The sequence below is a fragment of the Triticum urartu genome, chromosome 5A, assembly GCF_056163025.1.
Source record: "Triticum urartu cultivar PI428250 chromosome 5A, HENAU_Tu73, whole genome shotgun sequence".
Classification (NCBI taxonomy): Eukaryota; Viridiplantae; Streptophyta; class Magnoliopsida; order Poales; family Poaceae; genus Triticum; species Triticum urartu.
The window spans coordinates 339,871,222-339,876,912 of record NC_141877.1 but is presented as its reverse complement, the minus strand read 5'-3'; positions in this window follow the sequence as shown (position 1 = coordinate 339,876,912).

Sequence of the window (5,691 nt, the reverse complement as noted above, 5' to 3'; positions counted from 1 at the left end):
TCACATAACCACCTGTAAGGTTCAACAGAAATTCCTACATGGGGTGGCCCAGTACATAATTTCTCACTACACGGTGCGTGCTTCTTTAATCAAATATATTATATACTATATTTAAAGCTATAAAAGGATCTCCAACAGCAATGTAAAATAAAGTAGTTGTCCAAAAAACTGCTTTATAGGGCATCGGACCAAAAATGGTGCGCCAACAACTGCCCTATCTTTATATTTTTTTCTAAAATCTAAAAAGTGCACGCGCACTAAACTGAGAGAACGGGCGGCCGCCCCCTGGCCGCATGATCGCGTCGCGGATCGCTCCCTGCGCAGGCCAGGTGGCACCTGGTCGGATTGGTTTCCTCCACTGTCGTGGGCAGTTTTGTCTCCATCCAGACGCGGGGAGGCCCACCTGTAAGCGATAGAGGGGCAGAGCAGTGGGGGTCGTGGGCGACGACGGTTTTCAAAATCTATGCCTGAAATTTCTCCCATCGGTGCACTCTCCCCATTTCTCTCTTTTCCTTCGTCTTCATCTTCGTCAGGTCTCTCCACCGAACAGGTCGCGATATGGGTGAGGCCCGGCGGAGTCCTCAAATCGGCGGCGGGGTCACGGGTGGCTCTCTGCGGGGAGTTGCTTGTGCTCGTCGGGGTCACACGTATGCTCTGCTTCTCCTCCCTCTCTCCGTCTCGGCGGGGAATGTCCTTGTTGTTGTTGCGCGGATGTGCCGGACTATGAGGGAAGGCTTCATAGGTTTCGAACGGCACCAACTCCTCTCACTTTTGTGGTGGATTTTGCACATCTCTTGTCCCATGCAGTTGAGTGTTCTTCGGTAGCATGCCCCCGCTGTGGTGGGGATTCATGGCACAGAGGTGTAGTTGGGGCAGGGCACTGGTATGATAGGCAGCACGGGATGCATGTCCATAGTGCCCATTGTGCGTTTTTGGGTCGAATTTGATGTCCTCATTGTTATTGTTCGGGTGCAGGGGTTTGAGATTTGCTCATGATTTCTCCTAGTCCTTCTCCTAGTTCTATTTTGTTTGTCGTTAGATGTGCCCTAGATGTGTGCAATGTTGTGCGCAATGTAAAGGATGATTGAACTAGTTTTTTGATTAGTTGCACAAAATTCTATCCAGTTGGTTACATCCCTATACGAGTTGACTGTCCATATGTTCTGCAGTTTGCGCTGGTTGTCATATTTAGTTGGCTTCCTGTTTGTACAAGTTGGCTGACTATATGCTGTTTCAATTGCACAAGTTGCCTGCTCAGTTGGCTGCATCACTACAATAGTTGCTTGGACATATGTTCTGCAGTTGCACTAGTTGTCCTGCTTAGTTGGCTTCCTATTTTTTATAGTTGGTTGTCTATGCTGCTCAGTTGCACGAATTGGCATGGTCAGTTGGTTGCATCACTATAGTAGTTGGCTATCCATATGTTATGCGGTTTTGTACTAGGTGTCCTGATCAGCTTGGCTTGTTGTTTCTTATAGTTTGTTGTCCATACGCTGTTCGGTTGCACAAGTTGGACTGCCTTGTTCTACTTGTCGGAAGTACAAATGTTATGCAGTTGGTGCATAGCTTGTCCATTTTCTTGCGTACTTGTTCATATGTTCTAGTTGGCTATGCATTTGTTTGTCCCAGTTGCACAAGTATCATACTCAGTTGGCTGCCTTTAGTTAACTATTTTGGCTATTATTTTTGCCTTAGTGAACTAGTTGGCTTATATGATGTTCAGTTGCACAAGTTGATTGCCCAGTTGGTTGCATCACTGTAGTAGTTGGTTGTCCATATCTTCTACAGTTTTGCACTAGGTGTCCTGCTTATGTGTAGAGGTTTACAGATCAAAGCAATCAATTATCCTTTTTCTAGTCCGCATGCGTATATTCTAACTACTACGGTTTTTTCTTCTATTTCCTTATAGGCTAAAAATGGTTATAATAGGAGAAGATGCGGATGGCAATGAAGAAGATGTATTCTTTCAAAAAAATTTCTCTGAGTTTTTTCATCTTGTCCATGTATGCTTATATGTTTTTATGTTTCTTTTTTTGCTTGCTTAATTAGGGTTTTGCAAATCGGCCCCCTCGCTAGAACTTGAAGTTTCCTGCTGATCGTCGTCCATGTTCTACCCATAGTGTTGAGCAGGGAGAGGGAGTTGAGGTAAGTGTCATGTTGAAGACATAGCCAGCTGTTTTTGGTTTTTGGGTCATATAATTAATCTTGCTTTCCCTATGCACATTTTTTTCTTAGGTTGTTGATCAGTTTCGAGTTGTAAAGCGGAGTAGACATGGATCAGTTGCAGGGGGAGCTGCATCATCTTCTACAGTACAAACTAAGGTAAATAGACCCTGAAATATGGGTTTTCTTACATAGTTGCAGATGAATTATGTAGGTGTTGGCATCACCAATTGTTGTAGTTGCATAATTACCATCATGTAATTGACATGATTAGTAATATTTTTTCTAAAAAGAGTTTTTCTAGAAGAACTTGACATGAGTTGGCATGCTCTGCTTTTATAGTTGTAGAATAATTTTGTATCAGTTGGTATGCTCCATGTTTTTACATGTGGTTTTTTACCACCATGTGTGCAGGCAGTAGTTGCTGGAGGAGCTGCCTCATCTTCTACAACAGATGCTGAGGTATGAGGGTATATCTTGGGGTTTATGAGCTTTTGAGATGTTTTGCAAACCTTTTTTATGTTGCTATTTTTTGCAATATCATGCTTTGTAGTTGCACAAATTATAGCCTATAGTTGTCAAGCCAAGACTACTTTAGTATTTTGCAGTTTGCACACCAGTAGTCTGTAATTGTCATCATGAGGTTTCATAGTTGCACAACAACATCTCATTAGTTGGCATCATCCATTTTCTGTCTATATAATTTTAACCAAGCAGTTGCCCCTCCTTTTTTGCTATATTCATTCAAGACATTTTATATTCACCTTGTGGGTTTCCCTAGTGTGCGCAGGTGCTAGACCAGCATGAAGTTGTGTATGATCACCTGTAGGGGGTATTAATGATACAAAAAGTTAGTCTTGTGCAACTAGGAGTGATGTTCTATGCAACCACACAACTCATGATGTGCAAGTAAGTGGGTGCTATGTGTTGGTTAAGTTGAAAAGAAAACCTGTAGAAGCACGGCCCGTCGCGGCAGTTGGCTGGTAATGACCTATGGCCAAAACAGTAAAAAGAAGTTGATGGTTCATGTTCATTCTCGAAGTAACATAGTGCACACAACAGGTTTTTGTGGTGGTGCGTGAGTAGTTTGTTCTGTGCAACTTGCCACCATGTTGTGTGCAACTGAAGTTATACATGCAGTTAGATGGGGAGTTGGGGTGGGTAATTACCTGTATAATGAGGTCCTTGAGCACCGCCTGTAGGGCCATTAGGAGGAGCAGGCGTGGCACTGCTTGTTGGGCCAGGTGGGGGAGGAGGTTGCGGAGCATGCCGTGTAGGGCCAGGTGGTGGAGGAGGTCCTCGAGGGTTGCCATCATCTGATTGCCCCATAGTAGTAGCTGGTTTTTTCCTTTTTCTTGGACTTGTTGAGGTGACTAATTTCGGTACGTGCTCCTCGCATATGTTTGTAGATAATGGCATGTGCTGCATTAGAGCCACTTGCAAACTTTGCTAGTTTTTTAAAACCACTGTCATGTTTCTCGCTCTTATCTGCTTATTTGATTGAGGAGGCATTTCGTCTGGTGCGTCATGCCCAGTCCCTGGCGCACTAGGGACAGTAGTAGGTGTCCACCTTCGGAGCATGTACCTTTCCGATATAATGTCAACTCCAAGATGGTTGAACACCTTCAGAATGTGGCAACAGAGCATGTCGTCTTTATCCATTTTGTAGCACTCACACAAATAGGAACCCTTCTCCACCTTTGCCTGCACCAAGTAGTTTTGAGAACCATATTTGGCAACAATTTCTTGGTTTGGTCTGAGCTCAAAAATGTCAACACCAACTTGGAACGCAATATAACGTCCAATCAGCTCAAACTCTTCTCGGAACTTGCGATAAAGGTCTCTAGTGTAGGTTTCGTAAGCTTGCCTCTCTATTGGGAATTTGGACCATATCTCAATCTCAAGGTGTTCTATCCTATAATCATTGCAGCCTTCCTTTGCAAGGGTGTGGGTCTGAATTTTTTCATATTGCCTGACAAAGTTTAGGATTGAGTTGTGTGGATTCACATATCTTTTTAGGACGGCGTTGAAGCCCTCACTACACTGTGTAGACTCCAGGAAGGGGAAGAACCTATGTTTGAAGTAGCACGACACCCAAGTTAACCTGTATTCATACAACTTCTCGAACTATGTGTGTGTGTGTGTTATTGCCTCGTACTTGATCATTAACCCAACCCAATGCTGCTCAAACTCTTCTAGAGTGAAACTGAAATCAACACAATAGTTGAAATCATCAGACAGCCCTGGATTCTGGCACAACAACCAACCAACCTTTTCTTGAGCCTTTTTCATGATGTGCCATCAACAACAACGATGTACGGTGGTGGGAAAGATGCTCTCTATTGATTGCTTCATCGCACCATCCTGATCGGTTATGAAGTTATCGGGAGGTTTGCCCTCCATAGACTCTAGGAATTTTTGGAAGACCCAATCAAAGCTTTATGCCAATTCCTGCCCCACAAATGCGCAACCCAACATGAAAGATTGGCCTTGTCAGTTGATTACAATGAACAACGCAAACGACATATTGTACATGTTGCTCATGTAGGTGGTGTCAAATGATAAACAATCATGGTACGCCTCCGCATAAGCTTTTCGAGCTAAGCCATCCACCCAAAATATGTTGACAACTCTGTCCTCTTCATCATATTTTACCTTATAGAAGAAGTCTGGATCGGTTTTCTCTATCTCCTTCAAGTGCGCAATTGTCTCAATAATGTCACCCTCCTTTCACTGGTACGCGTCGGTGCTATCCAAACGGTTTTTAACCCCTTTCTGCAACGGCATTTGGAACCGTCGCCAAGTGAGTGTGGGCGATAGGGGGGTCCCTCCCACACGACCCAGAAACCGTCGGGGATAGGGAGCCAAGATACATATATAGTACTCCTACTCGTTTGTGCTCGCATTGCCATCGCAGTCGGTATTCTGTGATGCTACGTTTACGATGCGTGGCCCATCACAAACGTTTCACTATTATAGAACGTGCATGATAAGCATACTATCACACACATTAGCTTTTCCCAAACTGTATGCGATAACTAATTAAGAAGATTAGCTAATCGTCGTACGAGTGTCGGATAGGATTACGAAACGTCGGACCATCGTAACATCGTCATATACGACAACTATCGCACATGCTATTCTGTGGTGCAACATTTATGATGCAAACTTCACAAGAAACAATTCATGGTTGCAAATCGTGTATGATAAGGCAACTATCACAAACGTTTAGTTTGCCCGCACCGTTTGTGATATTGTCTAACATCGCACACGCTTTGCAAACGGCAACTGTGTGCATGCTTGCACGCGTTTCCTCTTTGTGAACCATGTCGGATTATGGTGTATATCGCAAATTATTGTGTTTTACCAACCGTGTGTGTGCCGTAATGACCTGGAGAGCGTAATTTCACCATAATTTAATTGCTGCTATTTCAAATTTTATCGGATTTGAATTTGAATTTGAATGTATGCTATAGCTTTATTCATATCCATCAGGTTCAAACAACCAATACATTATTTGATTCATAG